This window comes from Argentina silus, assembly GCF_951799395.1.
Source record: "Argentina silus genome assembly, chromosome: 2".
In the NCBI taxonomy this organism is placed as follows: Eukaryota; Metazoa; Chordata; class Actinopteri; order Argentiniformes; family Argentinidae; genus Argentina; species Argentina silus.
The window spans coordinates 238,308-250,363 of NC_139656.1; positions in this window are offsets into that span (position 1 = coordinate 238,308).

Below are 12,056 nucleotides of genomic sequence, written 5' to 3' on the forward strand. Positions count from 1 at the left end.
GGCAGATTCCTATCCGCTAGACCATTTGGGAAGACTTGATATGTACACCCTAAGATATCTAAGTGTCATTTCGATGAGGTCTGTAGCAGAGGCCATAGAGCACAGCAAACAAATAATCATGTGTTTAAATATCCTTGTCGTTTTGAAACAATTACCATTGTCACCTGCACAGGAATGCCATGCGGCCAACATTGAAGAAATGTGCTTCTCAATTCTGTCATTAACACTGTTTTCCACACGCTTTTTTCATTGCATTGCCATATAATCAATTGGTCATTGATGCGTCACGAATAACGACAATGCGTCGAAAATTAAAGAAATGTAAACATGAATTATGTTATTACTGTCTAAGCATCGCAAAGCTGTATGCGTAAAGGCGTCTGACGTCACAGTGGCTTGCCTGAAACAAAGGAATCAGAGAAACATGTGCTTACAGGGGCGTCGAAGCGCCTTCTCCCGCTGATGGAGCAAAGTTGCTACAGTGACAAAGACAAGCTCCGCGCTCATGGACAATGTATATGGGGCAACTGTGCTGCGAGTATCTAAGCAGTCGTCGTGCATGGATAAAATGCAATGTTTCAAACAGATCTGATGAATTCACCTACTTTGAAAAAGTGTGCGTTAGGAAGTTCTTTTGACACAAAGCGAAAATCTACAGTCAAGCGTCAATCAGCAGACAGCCGTGTGTTCTTTAGTCATGAGCCTGTTGTCAAAACGGCAGAAAAAAATGGTCACAAACGAAATATTGTTTCTACACTTAAAATGAACAAAGAAAAAATGAGCTAGCCTGATATAAGTCATGTTCATGACGATGCAAATGTAACGAGATTTCGAACTGTTCTGTTGCACACGTTGGGACTCATTTTATTTTTCTACAAAAAACATTTGCCATGACGGGAATCGAACCCGGGCCACCCTGCGTTACAAGGTAGATGCCTATCCGCTAGACCATTTGGGAAAACTTGATATGTACACCCTAAGATATCTAAGTGTCATTTCGATGAGGTCTGTAGCAGAGGCCATAGAGCACAGCAAACAAATAATCATGTGTTTAAATATCCTTGTCGTTTTGAAAAATTACCATTGTCACCTGCACAGGAATGCCATGCGGCCAACATTGAAGAAATGTGCTTCTCAAATCTGTCATTAACACTGTTTTCCACACGCTTTTTTCATTGCATTGCCATATAATCAATTGGTCATTGATGCGTCACGAATAACGACAATGCGTCGAAAATTAAAGAAATGTAAACATGAATTATGTTATTACTGTCTAAGCATCGCAAAGCTGTATGCGTGAAGGCGTCTGACGTCACAGTGGCTTGCCTGAAACAAAGGAATTAGAGAAACATGTGCTTACAGGGGCGTCGAACCGCCTTCTCCCACTGATGGAGCAAAGTTGCTACAGTGACAAAGACAAGCTCCGCGCTCATGGGCAATTTATATGGGGCAACTGTGCTGCGAGTATCTAAGCAGTCGTCGTGCATGGATAAAATGCAATGTTTCAAACAGATCTGATGAATTCACCTACTTTGAAAAAGTGTGCGTTAGGAAGTTCTTTTGACACAAAGCGAAAATCTACAGTCAAGCGTCAATCAGCAGACAGCCGTGTGTTCTTTAGTCATGAGCCTGTTGTCAAAACGGCAGAAAAAAATGGTCACAAACGAAATATTGTTTCTACACTTAAAATGAACAAAGAAAAAATTAGCTAGCCTGATATAAGTCATGTTCATGACGATGCAAATGTAACGAGATTTCGAACTGTTCTGTTGCACACGTTGGGACTCATTTTATTTTTCTACAAAAAACATTTGCCATGACGGGAATCGAACCCGGGCCACCCTGCGTTACAAGGTAGATGCCTATCCGCTAGACCATTTGGGAAAACTTGATATGTACACCCTAAGATATCTAAGTGTCATTTCGATGAGGTCTGTAGCAGAGGCCATAGAGCACAGCAAACAAATAATCATGTGTTTAAATATCCTTGTCGTTTTGAAAAATTACCATTGTCACCTGCACAGGAATGCCATGCGGCCAACATTGAAGAAATGTGCTTCTCAAATCTGTCATTAACACTGTTTTCCACACGCTTTTTTCATTGCATTGCCATATAATCAATTGGTCATTGATGCGTCACGAATAACGACAATGCGTCGAAAATTAAAGAAATGTAAACATGAATTATGTTATTACTGTCTAAGCATCGCAAAGCTGTATGCGTGAAGGCGTCTGACGTCACAGTGGCTTGCCTGAAACAAAGGAATTAGAGAAACATGTGCTTACAGGGGCGTCGAACCGCCTTCTCCCACTGATGGAGCAAAGTTGCTACAGTGACAAAGACAAGCTCCGCGCTCATGGGCAATTTATATGGGGCAACTGTGCTGCGAGTATCTAAGCAGTCGTCGTGCATGGATAAAATGCAATGTTTCAAACAGATCTGATGAATTCACCTACTTTGAAAAAGTGTGCGTTCGGAAGTTCTTTTGACACAAAGCGAAAATCTACAGTCAAGCGTCAATCAGCAGACAGCCGTGTGTTCTTTAGTCATGAGCCTGTTGTCAAAACGGCAGAAAAAAATGTTCACAAACGAAATATTGTTTCTACACTTAAAATGAACAAAGAAAAAATGAGCTAGCCTGATATAGGTCATGTTCATGACGATGCAAATGTAACGAGATTTCGAACTGTTCTGTTGCACACGTTGGGACTCATTTTATTTTTCTACAAAAATCCTTTGCCATGACGGGAATCGAACCCGGGCCGCCCTGCGTTACAAGGCAGATTCCTATCCGCTAGACCATTTGGGAAGACTTGATATGTACACCCTAAGATATCTAAGTGTCATTTCGATGAGGTCTGTAGCAGAGGCCATAGAGCACAGCAAACAAATAATCATGTGTTTAAATATCCTTGTCGTTTTGAAAAAATTACCATTGTCACCTGCACAGGAATGCCATGCGGCAAACATTGAAGAAATGTGCTTCTCAAATCTGTCATTAACACTGTTTTCCACACGCTTTTTTCATTGCATTGCCATATAATCAATTGGTCATTGATGCGTCACGAATAACGACAATGCGTCGAAAATTAAAGAAATGTAAACATGAATTATGTTATTACTGTCTAAGCATCGCAAAGCGGTATGCGTAAAGGCGTCTGACGTCACAGTGGCTTGCCTGAAACAAAGGAATTAGAGAAACATGTGCTTACAGGGGCGTCGAAGCGCCTTCTCCCGCTGATGGAGCAAAGTTGCTACAGTGACAAAGACAAGCTCCGCGCTCATGGGCAATTTATATGAGGCAACTGTGCTGCGAGTATCTAAGTAGTCGTCGTGCATGGATAAAATGCAATGTTTCAAACAGATCTGATGAATTCACCTACTTTGAAAAAGTGTGCGTTAGGGAGTTCTTTTGACACAAAGCGAAAATCTACAGTCAAGCGTCAATCAGCAGACAGCCGTGTGTTCTTTAGTCATGAGCCTGTTGTCAAAACGGCAGAAAAAAATGGTCACAAACGAAATATTGTTTCTACACTTAAAATGAACAAAGAAAAAATGAGCTAGCCTGATATAAGTCATGTTCATGACGATGCAAATGTAACGAGATTTCGAACTGTTCTGTTGCACACGTTGGGACTCATTTTATTTTTCTACAAAAATCCTTTGCCATGACGGGAATCGAACCCGGGCCGCCCTGCGTGACAAGGCAGATTCCTATCCGCTAGACCATTTGGGAAGACTTGATATGTACACCCTAAGATATCTAAGTGTCATTTCGATGAGGTCTGTAGCAGAGGCCATAGAGCACAGCAAACAAATAATCATGTGTTTAAATATCCTTGTCGTTTTGAAACAATTACCATTGTCACCTGCACAGGAATGCCATGCGGCCAACATTGAAGAAATGTGCTTCTCAATTCTGTCATTAACACTGTTTTCCACACGCTTTTTTCATTGCATTGCCATATAATCAATTGGTCATTGATGCGTCACGAATAACGACAATGCGTCGAAAATTAAAGAAATGTAAACATGAATTATGTTATTACTGTCTAAGCATCGCAAAGCTGTATGCGTAAAGGCGTCTGACGTCACAGTGGCTTGCCTGAAACAAAGGAATCAGAGAAACATGTGCTTACAGGGGCGTCGAAGCGCCTTCTCCCGCTGATGGAGCAAAGTTGCTACAGTGACAAAGACAAGCTCCGCGCTCATGGACAATGTATATGGGGCAACTGTGCTGCGAGTATCTAAGCAGTCGTCGTGCATGGATAAAATGCAATGTTTCAAACAGATCTGATGAATTCACCTACTTTGAAAAAGTGTGCGTTAGGAAGTTCTTTTGACACAAAGCGAAAATCTACAGTCAAGCGTCAATCAGCAGACAGCCGTGTGTTCTTTAGTCATGAGCCTGTTGTCAAAACGGCAGAAAAAAATGGTCACAAACGAAATATTGTTTCTACACTTAAAATGAACAAAGAAAAAATGAGCTAGCCTGATATAAGTCATGTTCATGACGATGCAAATGTAACGAGATTTCGAACTGTTCTGTTGCACACGTTGGGACTCATTTTATTTTTCTACAAAAAACATTTGCCATGACGGGAATCGAACCCGGGCCACCCTGCGTTACAAGGTAGATGCCTATCCGCTAGACCATTTGGGAAAACTTGATATGTACACCCTAAGATATCTAAGTGTCATTTCGATGAGGTCTGTAGCAGAGGCCATAGAGCACAGCAAACAAATAATCATGTGTTTAAATATCCTTGTCGTTTTGAAAAATTACCATTGTCACCTGCACAGGAATGCCATGCGGCCAACATTGAAGAAATGTGCTTCTCAAATCTGTCATTAACACTGTTTTCCACACGCTTTTTTCATTGCATTGCCATATAATCAATTGGTCATTGATGCGTCACGAATAACGACAATGCGTCGAAAATTAAAGAAATGTAAACATGAATTATGTTATTACTGTCTAAGCATCGCAAAGCTGTATGCGTGAAGGCGTCTGACGTCACAGTGGCTTGCCTGAAACAAAGGAATTAGAGAAACATGTGCTTACAGGGGCGTCGAACCGCCTTCTCCCACTGATGGAGCAAAGTTGCTACAGTGACAAAGACAAGCTCCGCGCTCATGGGCAATTTATATGGGGCAACTGTGCTGCGAGTATCTAAGCAGTCGTCGTGCATGGATAAAATGCAATGTTTCAAACAGATCTGATGAATTCACCTACTTTGAAAAAGTGTGCGTTAGGAAGTTCTTTTGACACAAAGCGAAAATCTACAGTCAAGCGTCAATCAGCAGACAGCCGTGTGTTCTTTAGTCATGAGCCTGTTGTCAAAACGGCAGAAAAAAATGGTCACAAACGAAATATTGTTTCTACACTTAAAATGAACAAAGAAAAAATTAGCTAGCCTGATATAAGTCATGTTCATGACGATGCAAATGTAACGAGATTTCGAACTGTTCTGTTGCACACGTTGGGACTCATTTTATTTTTCTACAAAAAACATTTGCCATGACGGGAATCGAACCCGGGCCACCCTGCGTTACAAGGTAGATGCCTATCCGCTAGACCATTTGGGAAAACTTGATATGTACACCCTAAGATATCTAAGTGTCATTTCGATGAGGTCTGTAGCAGAGGCCATAGAGCACAGCAAACAAATAATCATGTGTTTAAATATCCTTGTCGTTTTGAAAAATTACCATTGTCACCTGCACAGGAATGCCATGCGGCCAACATTGAAGAAATGTGCTTCTCAAATCTGTCATTAACACTGTTTTCCACACGCTTTTTTCATTGCATTGCCATATAATCAATTGGTCATTGATGCGTCACGAATAACGACAATGCGTCGAAAATTAAAGAAATGTAAACATGAATTATGTTATTACTGTCTAAGCATCGCAAAGCTGTATGCGTGAAGGCGTCTGACGTCACAGTGGCTTGCCTGAAACAAAGGAATTAGAGAAACATGTGCTTACAGGGGCGTCGAACCGCCTTCTCCCACTGATGGAGCAAAGTTGCTACAGTGACAAAGACAAGCTCCGCGCTCATGGGCAATTTATATGGGGCAACTGTGCTGCGAGTATCTAAGCAGTCGTCGTGCATGGATAAAATGCAATGTTTCAAACAGATCTGATGAATTCACCTACTTTGAAAAAGTGTGCGTTCGGAAGTTCTTTTGACACAAAGCGAAAATCTACAGTCAAGCGTCAATCAGCAGACAGCCGTGTGTTCTTTAGTCATGAGCCTGTTGTCAAAACGGCAGAAAAAAATGTTCACAAACGAAATATTGTTTCTACACTTAAAATGAACAAAGAAAAAATGAGCTAGCCTGATATAGGTCATGTTCATGACGATGCAAATGTAACGAGATTTCGAACTGTTCTGTTGCACACGTTGGGACTCATTTTATTTTTCTACAAAAATCCTTTGCCATGACGGGAATCGAACCCGGGCCGCCCTGCGTTACAAGGCAGATTCCTATCCGCTAGACCATTTGGGAAGACTTGATATGTACACCCTAAGATATCTAAGTGTCATTTCGATGAGGTCTGTAGCAGAGGCCATAGAGCACAGCAAACAAATAATCATGTGTTTAAATATCCTTGTCGTTTTGAAAAAATTACCATTGTCACCTGCACAGGAATGCCATGCGGCAAACATTGAAGAAATGTGCTTCTCAAATCTGTCATTAACACTGTTTTCCACACGCTTTTTTCATTGCATTGCCATATAATCAATTGGTCATTGATGCGTCACGAATAACGACAATGCGTCGAAAATTAAAGAAATGTAAACATGAATTATGTTATTACTGTCTAAGCATCGCAAAGCGGTATGCGTAAAGGCGTCTGACGTCACAGTGGCTTGCCTGAAACAAAGGAATTAGAGAAACATGTGCTTACAGGGGCGTCGAAGCGCCTTCTCCCGCTGATGGAGCAAAGTTGCTACAGTGACAAAGACAAGCTCCGCGCTCATGGGCAATTTATATGAGGCAACTGTGCTGCGAGTATCTAAGTAGTCGTCGTGCATGGATAAAATGCAATGTTTCAAACAGATCTGATGAATTCACCTACTTTGAAAAAGTGTGCGTTAGGGAGTTCTTTTGACACAAAGCGAAAATCTACAGTCAAGCGTCAATCAGCAGACAGCCGTGTGTTCTTTAGTCATGAGCCTGTTGTCAAAACGGCAGAAAAAAATGGTCACAAACGAAATATTGTTTCTACACTTAAAATGAACAAAGAAAAAATGAGCTAGCCTGATATAAGTCATGTTCATGACGATGCAAATGTAACGAGATTTCGAACTGTTCTGTTGCACACGTTGGGACTCATTTTATTTTTCTACAAAAAACATTTGCCATGACGGGAAACGAACCCGGGCCACCCTGCGTTACAAGGTAGATGCCTATCCGCTAGACCATTTGGGAAAACTTGATATGTACACCCTAAGATATCTAAGTGTCATTTCGATGAGGTCTGTACCAGAGGCCATAGAGCACAGCAAACAAATAATCATGTGTTTAAATATCCTTGTCGTTTTGAAAAATTACCATTGTCACCTGCACAGGAATGCCATGCGGCCAACATTGAAGAAATGTGCTTCTCAAATCTGTCATTAACACTGTTTTCCACACGCTTTTTTCATTGCATTGCCATATAATCAATTGGTCATTGATGCGTCACGAATAACGACAATGCGTCGAAAATTAAAGAAATGTAAACATGAATTATGTTATTACTGTCTAAGCATCGCAAAGCTGTATGCGTAAAGGCGTCTGACGTCACAGTGGCTTGCCTGAAACAAAGGAATCAGAGAAACATGTGCTTACAGGGGCGTCGAAGCGCCTTCTCCCGCTGATGGAGCAAAGTTGCTACAGTGACAAAGACAAGCTCCGCGCTCATGGACAATGTATATGGGGCAACTGTGCTGCGAGTATCTAAGCAGTCGTCGTGCATGGATAAAATGCAATGTTTCAAACAGATCTGATGAATTCACCTACTTTGAAAAAGTGTGCGTTAGGAAGTTCTTTTGACACAAAGCGAAAATCTACAGTCAAGCGTCAATCAGCAGACAGCCGTGTGTTCTTTAGTCATGAGCCTGTTGTCAAAACGGCAGAAAAAAATGGTCACAAACGAAATATTGTTTCTACACTTAAAATGAACAAAGAAAAAATGAGCTAGCCTGATATAAGTCATGTTCATGACGATGCAAATGTAACGAGATTTCGAACTGTTCTGTTGCACACGTTGGGACTCATTTTATTTTTCTACAAAAAACATTTGCCATGACGGGAATCGAACCCGGGCCACCCTGCGTTACAAGGTAGATGCCTATCCGCTAGACCATTTGGGAAAACTTGATAGGTACACCCTAAGATATCTAAGTGTCATTTCGATGAGGTCTGTACCAGAGGCCATAGAGCACAGCAAACAAATAATCATGTGTTTAAATATCCTTGTCGTTTTGAAAAATTACCATTGTCACCTGCACAGGAATGCCATGCGGCCAACATTGATGAAATGTGCTTCTCAAATCTGTCATTAACACTGTTTTCCACACGCTTTTTTCATTGTATTGCCATAAAATCAATTGGTCATTGATGCGTCACGAATAACGACAATGCGTCGAAAATTAAAGAAATGTAAACATGAATTATGTTATTACTGTCTAAGCATCGCAAAGCTGTATGCGTAAAGGCGTCTGACGTCACAGTGGCTTGCCTGAAACAAAGGAATTAGAGAAACATGTGCTTACAGGGGCGTCGAACCGCCTTCTCCCGCTGATGGAGCAAAGTTGCTACAGTGACAAAGACAAGCTCCGCGCTCATGGGCAATTTATATGAGGCAACTGTGCTGCGAGTATCTAAGTAGTCGTCGTGCATGGATAAAATGCAATGTTTCAAACAGATCTGATGAATTCACCTACTTTGAAAAAGTGTGCGTTAGGAAGTTCTTTTGACACAAAGCGAAAATCTACAGTCAAGCGTCAATCAGCAGACAGCCGTGTGTTCTTTAGTCATGAGCCTGTTGTCAAAACGGCAGAAAAAAATGGTCACAAACGAAATATTGTTTCTACACTTAAAATGAACAAAGAAAAAATGAGCTAGCCTGATATAAGTCATGTTCATGACGATGCAAATGTAACGAGATTTCGAACTGTTCTGTTGCACACGTTGGGACTCATTTTATTTTTCTACAAAAAACATTTGCCATGACAGGAATCGAACCCCGGCCACCCTGCGTTACAAGGTAGATGCCTATCCGCTAGACCATTTGGGAAAACTTGATATGTACACCCTAAGATATCTAAGTGTCATTTCGATGAGGTCTGTAGCAGAGGCCATAGAGCACAGCAAACAAATAATCATGTGTTTAAATATCCTTGTCGTTTTGAAAAATTACCATTGTCACCTGCACAGGAATGCCATGCGGCCAACATTGAAGAAATGTGCTTCTCAAATCTGTCATTAACACTGTTTTCCACACGCTTTTTTCATTGCATTGCCATATAATCAATTGGTCATTGATGCGTCACGAATAACGACAATGCGTCGAAAATTAAAGAAATGTAAACATGAATTATGTTATTACTGTCTAAGCATCGCAAAGCTGTATGCGTGAAGGCATCTGACGTCACAGTGGCTTGCCTGAAACAAAGGAATTAGAGAAACATGTGCTTACAGGGGCGTCGAACCGCCTTCTCCCACTGATGGAGCAAAGTTGCTACAGTGACAAAGACAAGCTCCGCGCTCATGGGCAATTTATATGGGGCAACTGTGCTGCGAGTATCTAAGCAGTCGTCGTGCATGGATAAAATGCAATGTTTCAAACAGATCTGATGAATTCACCTACTTTGAAAAAGTGTGCGTTAGGAAGTTCTTTTGACACAAAGCGAAAATCTACAGTCAAGCGTCAATCAGCAGACAGCCGGGTGTTCTTTAGTCATGAGCCTGTTGTCAAAACGGCAGAAAAAAATGTTTACAAACGAAATATTGTTTCTACACTTAAAATGAACAAAGAAAAAATGAGCTAGCCTGATATAAGTCATGTTCATGACGATGCAAATGTAACGAGATTTCGAACTGTTCTGTTGCACACGTTGGGACTCATTTTATTTTTCTACAAAAATCCTTTGCAATGACGGGAATCGAACCCGGGCCGCCCTGCGTTACAAGGCAGATTCCTATCCGCTAGACCATTTGGGAAGACTTGATATGTACACCCTAAGATATCTAAGTGTCATTTCGATGAGGTCTGTAGCAGAGGCCATAGAGCACAGCAAACAAATAATCATGTGTTTAAATATCCTTGTCGTTTTGAAAAATTACCATTGTCACCTGCACAGGAATGCCCTGCGGCCAACATTGAAGAAATGTGCTTCTCAAATCTGTCATTAACACTGTTTTCCACACGCTTTTTTCATTGCATTGCCATATAATCAATTGGTCATTGATGCGTCACGAATAACGACAATGCGTCGAAAATTAAAGAAATGTAAACATGAATTATGTTATTACTGTCTAAGCATCGCAAAGTAGTATGCGTAAAGGCGTCTGACGTCACAGTGGCTTGCCTGAAACAAAGGAATTAGAGAAACATGTGCTTACAGGGGCGTCGAACCGCCTTCTCCCGCTGATGGAGCAAAGTTGCTACAGTGACAAAGACAAGCTCCGCGCTCATGGGCAATTTATATGAGGCAACTGTGCTGCGAGTATCTAAGTAGTCGTCGTGCATGGATAAAATGCAATGTTTCAAACAGATCTGATGAATTCACCTACTTTGAAAAAGTGTGCGTTAGGGAGTTCTTTTGACACAAAGCGAAAATCTACAGTCAAGCGTCAATCAGCAGACAGCCGTGTGTTCTTTAGTCATGAGCCTGTTGTCAAAACGGCAGAAAAAAATGGTCACAAACGAAATATTGTTTCTACACTTAAAATGAACAAAGAAAAAATGAGCTAGCCTGATATAAGTCATGTTCATGACGATGCAAATGTAACGAGATTTCGAACTGTTCTGTTGCACACGTTGGGACTCATTTTATTTTTCTACAAAAAACATTTGCCATGACGGGAATCGAACCCGGGCCGCCCTGCGTGACAAGGCAGATTCCTATCCTCTAGACCATTTGGGAAGACTTGATATGTACACCCTAAGATATCTAAGTGTCATTTCGATGAGGTCTGTAGCAGAGGCCATAGAGCACAGCAAACAAATAATCATGTGTTTAAATATCCTTGTCGTTTTGAAAAATTACCATTGTCACCTGCACAGGAATGCCCTGCGGCCAACATTGAAGAAATGTGCTTCTCAAATCTGTCATTAACACTGTTTTCCACACGCTTTTTTCATTGCATTGCCATATAATCAATTGGTCATTGATGCGTCACGAATAACGACAATGCGTCGAAAATTAAAGAAATGTAAACATGAATTATGTTATTACTGTCTAAGCATCGCAAAGCTGTATGCGTAAAGGCGTCTGACGTCACAGTGGCTTGCCTGAAACAAAGGAATTAGAGAAACATGTGCTTACAGGGGCGTCGAACCGCCTTCTCCCGCTGATGGAGCAAAGTTGCTACAGTGACAAAGACAAGCTCCGCGCTCATGGGCAATTTATATGAGGCAACTGTGCTGCGAGTATCTAAGTAGTCGTCGTGCATGGATAAAATGCAATGTTTCAAACAGATCTGATGAATTCACCTACTTTGAAAAAGTGTGCGTTAGGGAGTTCTTTTGACACAAAGCGAAAATCTACAGTCAAGCGTCAATCAGCAGACAGCCGTGTGTTCTTTAGTAATGAGCCTGTTGTCAAAACGGCAGAAAAACATGTTTACAAACGAAATATTGTTTCTACACTTAAAATGAACAAAGAAAAAATTAGCTAGCCTGATATAAGTCATGTTCATGACGATGCAAATGTAACGAGATTTCGAACTGTTCTGTTGCACACGTTGGGACTCATTTTATTTTTCTACAAAAATCCTTTGCCATGACGGGAATCGAACCCGGGCCGCCCTGCGTGACAAGGCAGATTCCTATC